The 12,286-nt window shown below is 43.7% G+C and overlaps 1 protein-coding gene across 1 annotated transcript in view; it reads right to left on the minus strand.

Moving 5' to 3' along the window:
- The window catches only part of ITPK1 (inositol-tetrakisphosphate 1-kinase), a 480,681-nt gene that overhangs the window by 287,239 nt on the left and 181,156 nt on the right, over nt 1-12,286 (minus strand). The gene's annotated exons all lie outside the window — the stretch shown is intronic.

The following is a 12,286-nucleotide window of genomic DNA, read 5'->3' on the forward strand; positions in this document are numbered from 1 at the left end:
ATACTAAAGCGCCTCGCTGCGATACGCATTCGCGAGCGCATGCAACGCAGGCTCGACCCTAAAAATGGATTCCAAAACAAATGCCCATGTTTCAAAACTAAAATGTACTCTCTCACACGCAAATCAGTTTTTACTCCCCCTTTCAACACTGCTAAATAAAATATGCCTATCTCAAAATCTTATTGCTAATGTCACCGTCCCTTCTTCAAAGTTATTATTGTCGACTTTAGAATGATGAAATGCTGAGTCCGGTGTAAGGAGCATGTGAGTTTTATCTATGAGTTGAATTAATTAAATGAGTGGAAATTTACAGAATGCAACTTGTTACCCTAAAGGGCACCCTGGAACACGATAAGCCAATCTTCAAAATTCTGATTTTTTTTTTTTATGAATGCCCGGCGGTGGCTACAAATATTTTTGATAGACAAAGGACATCCAAAGTTTCACTGCCAGGAAGAAAAAATGTTCGACCACCACATCAGGTACTATTCACTGATAGATACAGGTGGAAGCCTACAAATTAACAAGGAGAGCCAAGCCAATGATTTAGCTAGGCTGTAAGAACCAAAACAATAACCCTGCGTTCCAGAGAAGCATACTGCCCAGCGTAAAGTACTACAATACCTCTTCAAGGGTAGTAACCACAAACAACAAATGCTGTTACAATACGATATAATGTATAACCATCCTGCCTCCTACTAATACTAATTCTACAAAAAAGCAGCTGGGCATTCCATTGACTTTCAGTCTGCATAATAATTTAATTATACTGCATGCACACTCACATAAGACAAAACTGCTACGGGTCATGACCAACACCCACTACTGTATCAGTCCACAGCATTAAACTACCGTCACAAACTGATCAGGCATGGAACAACTGAAGAGATCTGCCACATGGCGATGGTCAACGGAGGACTTTAGTTTGGTCCGACACTGAGGGTCCCATCTAGCTACTTACTATGAACGTTTCAGACAGCTCACAATGGCAAACACATGTGGGATGAGAGTAAGAAAGTCCATTCTGGCAGTTCTCTGTTTTTGTACAGAGCACATCCTGAACTCGTGCCTTTGAAGTTACACTACTATGCGATAATAAAAATTAAAAAATGAAGAGTCCGCAAAATAAATGATCTGTCCAGAATCAAACATTTTGGTCAAGTTGGGAATCCGGAACTGATCCCAGGTTTTCTGGTTTCACATTGTGCAATTGGGCCAATAGATGGGTTTACTTTTCTCTTTTATGTTTTACATCAAAGGCTAGTGCTTGTCTTTAAATCTTGGTGCATGAGGATAGAGTGTGGGTGCAGGAAAGCAGGAGTCACATGAAAGCTCAGATTGTTTTTATCAAAGGCATTATAATCACATAAGCAAACAACAACTGGAGACCAACGCATTAAGGTAGATGGATGGGAGTCATTTCAATACTTAGGCTACAGAGAAGCTCCTTCCACAAGGAATTATGTCCTCAACAGAAGCTGAAGCTGTTTGGAGAAGGTGGTACCTTGGGGTACCAAGAGGGGAGGGCCACAGAAAACGCAGCGCGAGTCTGGCTAAAGATCCTGGTTCATCTGAAGGGCCGAGAGTAGGGGCTGCTGTCAAAATGACCTACTCAGGCGAGTTGCAACCAGTAGATATTTTAGAAAATAAATTCCCCTCATCCCAGACAAAATCTATCCATCAAGACTAACCTATCTCATACAAGTCTCGCCTGAGGAACCCAGACCAGCCTATATTGGGATATCCAAACTCTCTAAGGTGCAAGAAGAAAGGATTAGATCCCAAAGCCCCCACTTTCAGGTCTACCTAGACAATTATATGGAAAAATCTTTTTCTAGCTCCTCTTCAGGTGCTGAGCGTCAGTGTTGATTTACACTGCAATAACGGACATTGGGGTGATAGCATGAGCTGAAGCAAACCTCTCAGCAGGTCCCACAAAAGGGAGCTAGTAACATGGATATTTGGGCAGGGCCACAAGGGCCAGCATCTGAGAATGGTCTCGCTCAATCCAGTCTTTACTTCTTCACTGCACAGGGTGGTACACATTTCAAGAAGTCAACAATCTGTGAGATGGTGGACTACAATTTCTTCGGCTCAGGACACAGGCTTGGTAGCCTCAAGACATACAGATCCATACAAAAGACTGAAAATTAAGACACTACTGGAATAGGGCCTGCGTGGCAGTCAGGAAAGAAGTAGTTAATGGAGGGACATAGACTATGTGCTCAACTGCAAACGAGACACTGTATTCTGTCTGTGGTATCAAAAGAATCCCAGAGGCTTAGGAAGGAGGCAGTGGAAGAGGGTTCCTGGGTTTCACAAGTAGCAATTCTTGAGCAGGATCATAGCATCGCCTTCAACTGCCAATAAGGTTTTTTTTTTCAGGAACCTGGCAAGGTGAGAAGTAAAGTCTGCATGCACAGTTGGAGCAGCCTAGATGCAGTCATCTCATTAAAGAAGCCAGACAATGCTAGAAAGAACATTTGAGAACAAAGGCGATCCCGGTCCCAGGCATTATGAGAAAGGGTCACACTGTGAGCCAAAATATAACCTAATGTTATGCTTCATCAGAAAGGTTGACAGCATGACCCAAGATTTCTTCTTCTAGTGCAAAGCACCATGAGAATGGGTCACAATGTGATTCACAGTCAGGTGCACACAGGATCTTAGAACACTGTATACGTCTAGAGTCTATCAGCATAGAAGAACCTCAAGACAATAAATTCTTCTGCTAAACCTTCTCATAACTGTATGGATTTCAGCACTTACCTTGAAGGACAAGATATTAATCATCTGCAAAGGTAAGACCAAGTGCGCACATGGTTTCACCTTCCTCTTGAAGCTGGACTTCTGTATGATGGTAAGCTTACCATGCATCAAGATGCTTACTCGAATTAGTTTTCAAGTAGAAATGAGGTTTTAAAACTTTCTTTTAAATGTGTGCCAAAATCGCCTTGAAAGTATTCATTCCCTTTTTTCTCACTCATCTCAGTAAAAGACTGTGTGGGTATCTCGGAGTGGACTTTGGTATTACCACATTATGGGGTGGACTCTAATGCTGGACAGTTTAAACACTGTGGTGCCTGCTCGGTAGACTTTCATTGTCCAAGTCCCTCAGATCAAGTTCTACTGTTGGGCCAATGCTGCTTAGGCTAGAGGTACTGCAGGTATAGGTTGCACAGATCAGCTTATGTAACTTACAAAAAGCACACATCTCTTCCATCTGGCTGCCATTTGCATAAGTGGCATGGGAACCTGTCTTCCAAATGAAACCTTTTATCAAAAAACAACAAAAATAACATTGGAGGACACAGAGATTACCACACATGTTATGCAAGGAAAGAAGCCAAGATATGGCGAGAACGCAGGTGCTTAGGGATGAAATCTGGGTTTGGCTTTTGAACTTTTTAATACGTAGGACACCAAATTTAACTGTACAATAAGCCACCGAAAGGGAAATTCGATTAGTCTGGAGGTTTGAAGTACTAGAAGTAACATCATTGGTAATTATACTATTTTTCGTGCACAAGTCTGTTGATGGGCAAACAGCCAAAATGTTCAGTGAAAATATCTGCAATATCTTTGTTGCTTCCCATATGAATCCTCAAACAGAAAGGATACCAGTGGGATCGTAGGCAGAGAAATTCCTCACTCTGTCCCCATCTCTTATTAGCTGTCCCAATCTTTCAAATTCCAAGAAAGTTGGGGGTTGACCGTGGATGTTGACAAAGTTGGACTGTGAAGGCCGAGCTGTTCTCATGCAGTCTTCATTACAAACAGATTACCAGACTTACCCAGCAAAATTCCCCTATCATGTAAGTTTGATTCACTAACATGACGTTCAAAGTTGACAAATCAATACATCAATAAAGTTAAGTGTCTCCGGTGTAAACTAATGGCAAAAGAAACTCACACTTTTATGAGAGAACCCTGCACCCACATTTTTAATTTCAGCGGAATTTCAGGAGCATCAAACCACCGACCTAAATTTTCCAGAGTGCCTCCACTGCAGGCAGCTAAAAAGTTCCAAAAGGATGTAGCAATAGGACCATAGATTCTTTAGGTGCAGGGAGAACTATTGATTGATAGTTTTAGAATCTATAGAATGACATTCCAGCTGACTAGTTAGAAAATGTTTCTACTGAATTAAATTGCAAGCATGTAGCTTTTAGAGCATTTCCTAGAATATTCCAGTTGCATCATTCAGCAGCCTGTTAGTTCATGTGCTATCTGTATTAGAAAAGACTAGAGTTGAGCTTGTTTTCCCCCCACTCTACAAATCAATGTTCAAGAAGAACTGACAAAGCCAACAGGCTTAGCGTGCATCTTGTGTTGTGAGTCAGACTTCGTCCTGGTGGTAGGAGCACGCTGATTCTTACCAGTGGCTTGGCGGGTGAATGTGTTTGCTAAGGGTAGAGAGCCACCCGGGCTCTTCTATACATTGTTGCCCTCTGCACTGCGCGAGGGTGGAGAAGCGGAGAGGTATATAAAATAAAGATGGAGCTGCGTGCGTCAGTCTCCACGTGTATGCCCAACCGGTCTCAGTGTGTTTCGTTACCGGGGACCCGAGGGAGGCCTGCTACACAAGTATGCTTTCCTTTTATGGGCATCATTAGAAAGTGTATTGGCGTGCCTAACATTTTAGGTGATTATCTTAAAGTAAGCCGGTGTGTCTTATATTTAAAAAATGCTTCTCGAGTACAATGCGTGTAAAATAAAGATACGAAGATGACAAACGTGTTGGGATTGACGGCATTTTTCGGATGCACAAAAAAGGCCCTCGTCCATGGAGGTGGAATGACACACCAAACAGCTAGTGGTCTGCGGTGAGAAATTAACGTCTGAAAAGAGCGGACTCAAGCCAATGCCACAAAGGAGCTGTCCCAAATCCCAGACTATGTAATTTGTAAACAACTGTATGTATGCACTGCCAAGCCAGGTCTAAATATCGGTATACAGCATCTGCGTCCAGCACAAAACCCATCTGGAATTTTCCAGGTTGAATTTCAACCACGGTTCGGTTTGCAGCAAGCTCTATTAGTCAAATCAATAAATTTAACATCGAGGCATGAGTAATCCGGAAGCTGGCGCGTAGGCGCTGCTTCCTTGTATCAGCCAGAGACAGGAACCTTCAGCTCTTCTTCCCAGAACAAAACGGCGACCCCGACTCTACCTGGGAAGCCGCCAGGCGAGCAAGCGTTTGAATTGTGGCTTTCGGGGCCTGCACCTTGTGACCTGTATAACGAACGGCAGTCGAGGCCTCTGCCAAGCGCGCAGCCTGCCTCGGCAGGAAAGCTGGCTTCATCCCCGGCGAAGCTCTGGATTAAAGAACGAGCCTTCGCCTTCCTGCGGGCATCACTTGTAGAACAGCGTCTTGGGCACATGTCGCTCATTAGCCGGCCTGGCTGTGAATGAGTAAACCGGATAATACTAAATTGTGCCGCGCCTCACCGAGGCAAAGGTTGCACAGGGAAACAAACGGGGCCGGAGCAGGGAGCCACACCCACAAATAAACATAAGTAAGGGTGTAGAGGCCGCGGTTGCCTGAGGGCGGTAAATCCACCCAGGTATAGAACCACATTTAACAACCTCCAATGGTACACCTTAGGCAAATGAAGCCAGCCCAGATAACGCGCTAATCTTGCATAAGCGCTACCTATTGACACATGGCTCATGGGAAAAGCAAACCTAAACTGCACTGCGATTTCTAAGCCCTACATCCTTTAAGTAAAGAGCAAGCCCGAATGTTATTCGACTATATCACCTCAGAGCAACCTGCTACTGAGGGAGATGGGACTCTTATTCTTACTGCATCCTTGCACAGCGATCGGAACAAAATCTGCCTTGCAGTATCCGTATGCGCTGTTACGGAACAAACGGCCTCGTTCAGAGAAAGCTCTAAATTACGAGCAAACTGAGCTCAGGCCCGGGATTTCACATTCACAAGTGCTACCTGAAGGAAATTTCACGAGGGAAATTGAGAAAGCAGAGTGCCGCAATAAGGAGGTCACCATGTAAAGGGAGTTGACCGCAAAGACCGTTTATAAACGTCATTGGCGTTTGCAGGTGCAAAAAGTTGGAACTCACTGCAAAAATATGGTACATAGTGTGCAAAATGTATTTCCATCAGTGTTTTTTTTCCATCTCCACCGATACTGTCCAAATTTGGGCCTAAATAGCGACACTAGTCGTTGCCGTTTATGAGAAGTGCTTTTAAAAGTGGTTCTTAAGTAATGAATACATTACCCAGACAAGAGAAGTGGTCAGTTGAGTTAGGGGAAACGTGGTGATTGGGTTTGAATCTGACTTTCGGGGGTGCCCCACAATCGTATGATTCTGCACATCAATAACCCAGATGCTGGGCATAGGGCAATGCATCAATGTCACAAAAAGAGCAGAGTGGCTTTTTCAGGATAATACACCAACCCATTGAGTTATTTTTCTACATGTAACAACAACCTTTAAAACATAATTCCAGGCTTCCAGTTAGTTTTGTAATTCAAGAAATTTGCATAATTGTTGTACATTACAGGGTTTGAATCTATTGCAATTTCCTCAACAACACTCACTACTCAATAACAAAACGTCGTTCTTCAACAATTCCTTCCTCATCGGATGTGCTCAATCCATTAGCCTAGCCCCTTTCGCCTCTTCTGAATCCAACCTGATCTAAGGGGTCACCAAAGGATCCTTGCTCAGCCCTACAATTCAATGTTTAATGTTTACATGACACTGTTCGCCAACATCGTCCAAACCTCTGTTGTCAACGCTGAAAATCCTCCACTCATTCTCTCCTGCGCCACCCTCAACACTCACCTCCTGCATGTCCAAAGGCACCCAATGGATGAAGTCCAACTGTCTAAAGCAGTGGTTCTTAACCCGTGGTCCAGTGTCACACCTATTCAGGGGGTTCTCAACTGCTTAGAAAATCAAATAATGTTAGCAGGTTAACTCATTCCTATTGTTTACCGGTCTTGGGTTCCCTATGTTCAGTTTCATGGAGGACCTGACTCAGCACTTCTGACTGGCCTGTTCTTACTGAAGTAGTGTCAAAACTGATTTGCATATGGCTGGGTCTAAAATCGCTTGGCATAGTGGGCAAAAGAATGAAGGGCTGGAATGCTATCCCAAGCAATTACCGGTGGTTAGACTTATTGCAAGCATTCCCCTCATCCCTTTTGTGTGTTTCCTTTACCGCCCATGCTGTTAAAGGAATGCCCAGATGTGGGTTCTGTGGTCATTGTGCCACTGGAACAAAGCTACCCCTGACTAAAGAGCCTCAATCACAGTGAAACCAGTCTTTGGGTCTCGTTATGAGACTGGCGGTCCAAGGACCGCCAGCCTCGGGGTGACGGTCAGACCACCGCAACTGTGGAGGTCTGACCGCCACATTATGACCCTGGCGATCGGACCCCTAGGGGTTCACCGTCAACATGGTTCCCAGCGGCGGTCTGAGTTGTAATCAGTCAGGGCGGCGCTGAGTTCAGTGCCACATGGCTGATTACAACTCTACTTACCGCCAGCCTTTCCATGGCAATCTGACTGCCATGGAAAGGCCGGCGTTAAGCCTGCGCTGGCATGGGCAGTGCAGGAGCCCCACAGCCTTACACCCTCAGAATGTGCACTGTCTGCTTTGCCAACAGTGCGCATTTAGAGGGTGCTGGGGGCCCCCCTGTGCAATGGCATTGGCCTCGGCCCCATGTGAAGCCAAGACCAATGCCGCTACACAGTTTCCACTGAGCTAGTTTCTGTGGATCAGCTCAGTGGAAATCTTGCAATGGGGCTGGTGGGGAAACGGGCAGCTCAGTGGCGGTCTCCTCACCGTGAGTCTGGCGGTCGGCTTGTACGACCGCCAGACTTATAAAAGCCGACCGCCAGACTTATAATGAGGCCCTTTGTTTGCTGGTGTTCTGTTTCACAGAGAACCTGGCCAGGAAGTTTGGGCCAGACTGTTCTAAATGGAGCAGGTTCAAGACTGATTTGCCTAAGGCTGGATCCAATCTGAGGTGATATGGAGGGTAAAGAAATGACAAGCTTTACTAATGGCAATCACTAGATGTAGCAATCCAACCCTTTGCAAGCATTCCTTACATCACCTTGTATGTGCTTGTTCTAACGCCCTAAGAGGCCACAGGTATGCCCAGATGTGGGTCATATGCTCACTGAGCCACTAGAACCAAGGGCATGGTTTGGCAGTTCAGGCTGAACTGTTCTTATCAGAGCATGGTCAAAACTGATTTCCCTAACACTGAGTCTATACCGAGGCAACATGGGCAAAAGAATGATGGGTTGAAATACTACCCCAAACAATTGCTAGTGGTTAGACTTACTGGATTGCCTTTTGTGTGTTTAATTCATTATATACAGATAAAAGAGCAACATTTACAATTAGTTTATTTTAAAGAAAAAACATTGTAAATGTGAAGGAATTTGAAATTGGAGGCTTACAATTGGGTTGGCACCTTTAGCTTGATTTGTCGGAGCAGCACAATTTCAATTTTTTTATATATTTTTGTTAGTGAATGTAAGAAAATATTTCTTCCTTTGTGCATTTTTGAAGTATACTTGTTTTTGTAGCTGTGGGAATTTCTTTTTTAGGTTCATAGGGCCCTGTCTTGCTATAGTTACTCCTTGGGTGTCCACAAATGTCAATAGGTTAAGAACCGTTGGTCTCAAGCTCATTCATACACTTCATGAAAAACACCTCACAGCAAACCTCAGCCTGGTGGCCATCCGAAATAGGACCAACATCAAAATCATCAAACCAAGCCCAATAAACATGGTCACCTCTTACTACTTTCACAACTTCATACTCCTAAAAATAAATCTTCAGGTGGCTCCCACCCCACTCCTAAAGAACTGTCACACAGGCTCCCATCACCAGGAAGATAGACAACAGAAATGCTCTCTATGTTAGCCTCACCACACAGCTCATCAGTAGACTCTGGATCATCCAACACACAGAAGCCAAACGCATACTCAACCTCCCATACCACACTCCCATCACTACTTATCTCAAAAACCTCCACTGGTTCCTTGTTCACAAGAGCACACATTTCAAGATCCCCACATGCACATATATAAAAGACATGCACAACCAAGGCCCTGCATACCTGAGCAGCCCCATCATCTTCCAGCTATTAGAAACTTCTGCTCGATTGAACTGGCAGGCACACATTTTCATATTGGCTCCCAAAGCCTGGAACAACCTCCTACTGCACATCACAGCCACTAGCTCAGCTACAAAATATCACAAGAAACTGAAACCTGGCTCTTCTAGTAGACCCCAACAAGCAGGCCAGCGCCTCCCTCTACAGATTCCAGGATAACCTACTGGATGATATGAGCAAATACTAATAATATTAAACTATCCAATCATGTAACACTGAATGTTATGGACACTAAGCAATCTTGTTTGTGTCAAGAAAACACATACAGTAAATCAGAATGTATACGTAGACACAACTGTGTTTTTTCTGTGTTTTAATAAAACACTTTATTTACAAAGCCAGTTCTTTAATGTTCAAATCAATGGTCAAGAAGGAGACAAAAATAAGGACAAAAGCGGGATAGGAGGGAGGAGGCCCAACCTCTTTGGCATGGGATGCAATGTCTGGAGAGGGGCATCCGAAAAGAACCTCCTGGTCTCAGTTGAGTTATCATGGGTTGGTAGTGCTATAAGACAGACAACGCTGCCAGTGTCGATATTTCATTTTGCAAATCAAAGTTTCTAAGTATATTAGTCCCATCAGTTCAACTGATGACCAGTTGTGTTGCAATTCACAGGATGCTATTGCTATTGGCCTTGTGCGAAACATTGAAAAAAGTCAAAATAATAGTTTTCATCTTAATCATGAAGAAAATCCAATAATTGTTGTAGACGTGTGGTCCATATTTGATAATGATTTAAACACTGTAGTAGTAATGTTGGTATTAGCCAATTTTGAAGATTTAGGATTCCGTAAAAATTCATGATTAGGTTTAAGGTGAATGCTGTGGTCAGAGTTATTACATGGTTAGAGACTAGGAAAGGTGTACAGGCAAGGAAGGGTAAGTTTTAGTGTCATATTGAGGCAGAGGGTTGTACGTACATTTATGTTGCAGGTTAAGGTTCAAAGCGGTGGGTCAAGTGAGAATTACTGTTGTGTTTATGGATGGTGTTTGGGATAAGCTTAGGCCAAGGATAAATATTATGATTAGAATCAGGCTTGATACGGTCAGAAATTTTCTTCGTACTGGCATTTTTGACAATTATGTTTTATATTGCACTCATAACTATGAAGATACATTTTCCTTCATAACCAGTTCTTAACAATTACGTCTTCATGAATGTATTTCTTTACTTTTCCATTCTTCTTCTTAACACAGGTGCAGTACTATTGTGTGGTGACAACCTGGACTCCCGTTCTCGCCTCCAAACCAAACAGCATATGGCACTGCTTGTAAGCCTTATGGAAGAGACATGAATTATTGATCTCAATCTGCTCCAGGTCATTAAGTCACTGCTCTTTGCATATTTATGTGCTCGTACGTGTCCTGTGACAGGATGGCATCACCTGTGTGTCACTTATTTGTGCATGAATTATTTGGATTGTTTCCCACTCAAAATGTGATCTTTGTGCTTAAACACGTGTATTAATGCACATGTCAAGGTGACTTGCTCATGGCAACTGTCAGAGTTCCTCCGTGTGCACTCCTTGTGCTGAGGTCATCACTAAGCAGAGACCATAAAGGCAACATCTTGGCCAGCTGTAGCCTAAATCACCTCACTATCGGCGTGTTTAGTTCAATCGCTATTGCAGGAGTCGACAACTGAGAAATGCCAATGATGCCATTTCTACCGCTGCATGCTTTCAGAATGGGTTATCTTATCTATAAGCAGCAGAGCACCCCCAGCCCAGGGAGTGAGAGCCTCACTTACAAAGAAGCTAGAGGCTGTGAAGAAAAAACTCACATAACTAACATATTTTAACGTATGCATCAGCTATTTGTATTCAATGTTTTTGAAGTGTATAAATACTGGACGCAGTCAGATTATCTTTTGAGACTCTCCTTTGTAAGTGACTTTGCAGAAGGGCCCCAGTAGTTGGTTTTCTGACAGGTTCTCATGGCTACCATCCTGGCAATCAGGCCCATTAAAAAGTCTTATTACCAATAATAATAGTCTTATTATGCTGATGTTTCCAAACAATACTGCAATGCTGCCAGAAAGGAGTAACATGGCTAGGCACTCTAGGAAAGAACATCACAGAGGACATAAGGATAGATCAGAAGGATATAAGTGTTGAAGATTCAACAAGAGGGGGGATTGTGAAGTTAGGAAATCAAACCTTAACTCCATCTTGTAAGGAGGCTCCATTTGTGCCATTCAGCCAAATCAGCCTGCAGAAAACAAACTCACAAAATATGTCCTAAGCCCTGAGTTTCACTACAAAGATTAGTTACAACAAAAACAGAACAGGCTATCTTATCTACAAGCAGCAGAACACCCCCAGCCCAGGGAGTGAGGGCATCACTTACAAAGAAGCTGGAGGCTGAGAAAAAAAAAACTCACATGACTAACAGAGGTGGTTGCTGGATTGTAACTCATGCATCAGCTAATTGTATTCAATGCTTGTTGAAGTGTTTCGATACTTGACACAATCAGATTATCCTGTGAAACTCTCCTTTGTACGTGACTTTGCATGCAGCACTACAGGGGGTCTCCTGGACGTAAAATAAAGTTTATCCTGAGAGCCCAAGACCGAAGGCTGTGATCATTTCTAAGGGCAGAGGGAAGAAAATTGTCCCAAGTTGGCATTGGCGAGCCAGCCAGGAGACCCCTTGGGACTGGACCTCCCGGGGACCACCCTCCATTGCCTCCTTGTGGTTATCAGCGTCTATACAGGTAAGCAGATACAAGCGTTTATGTAAATTCTGCCATCGGGGAGGTGGTGCAGACCTCGCGGCTCGGACACACAGGTGAGTCCAGGGCGATCCCTGAAGTTTTAGAATTGCCCTAATTTTTTCTTCTGTCTCGAGGGTCTTAGAAGGTACATTAAGGTAGAGACTTCGAGTGTGGTCATACTTGTTTTGATCAGAAACGTCCAAGTGTCTGCACTAAGTTGTCCAGAGTTGACAAACTAAAAGACCACGGATGAACTCCCATATTTCCCAACAGTCATCTTGGACAATTTGCATAATCTCACTGTGCCAATTCCTTGAGTGCCAAAAGGTTTAAATGCCAATATTAAGCTCAACATAGAAAACCTTACATTAGTTTTCCAGTGGGAGAGATCAAGCACAG

Source organism: Pleurodeles waltl, chromosome 9 (genome assembly GCF_031143425.1).
Source record: "Pleurodeles waltl isolate 20211129_DDA chromosome 9, aPleWal1.hap1.20221129, whole genome shotgun sequence".
NCBI classification, from domain to species: domain Eukaryota; kingdom Metazoa; phylum Chordata; class Amphibia; order Caudata; family Salamandridae; genus Pleurodeles; species Pleurodeles waltl.